The sequence below is a fragment of the Nestor notabilis genome, unplaced genomic scaffold (genome assembly GCF_000696875.1).
Source record: "Nestor notabilis isolate BGI_N333 unplaced genomic scaffold, ASM69687v1 scaffold19759, whole genome shotgun sequence".
Classification (NCBI taxonomy): Eukaryota; Metazoa; Chordata; class Aves; order Psittaciformes; family Psittacidae; genus Nestor; species Nestor notabilis.
This window is the reverse complement of record NW_009943549.1, coordinates 5,840-6,183: the sequence shown is the minus strand read 5'-3', so window position 1 is coordinate 6,183 and position 344 is coordinate 5,840. Positions and strand designations below refer to the sequence as shown.

The 344-nt window shown below is 61.0% G+C and overlaps 1 protein-coding gene across 2 annotated transcripts in view; it reads right to left on the bottom strand.

Annotated features, from left to right (window-relative positions):
• The window catches only part of CALU (calumenin), an 8,826-nt gene that overhangs the window by 5,890 nt on the left and 2,592 nt on the right, over positions 1 to 344 (bottom strand). The gene's annotated exons all lie outside the window — the stretch shown is intronic.

Here is a 344-nt window from a genome sequence, read left to right as displayed (position 1 = left end):
CTGAGGCGTGGCAACAGGGTGCGCAGAGAAGCTGTGGCTGCCCCATCCCTGGCAGTGTTCAAGGCCAGGTTGGACACAGGGGCTTGGAGCAACCTGCTCTAGTGGAAGGTGTCCCTGCCCGGGGCAGGGGTTGGAGCTGGAGGAGCTTTAAGGTCCCTTCCAACACAAACCAGGCTGGGACTCTAGCCTGGGAAGGAACACAAAGGCTGAGGCTCTGGGGCTGAGCACACCCTCACAGGGCACTGGTGGGAAACATCCAGGTCTGATCCCACCCGTTTATCCCGAGGCAGAAACCGGAGCTGCTGGCACGGGGCCGCTGTTATTTATAGCAGCAGCTGTGAGGG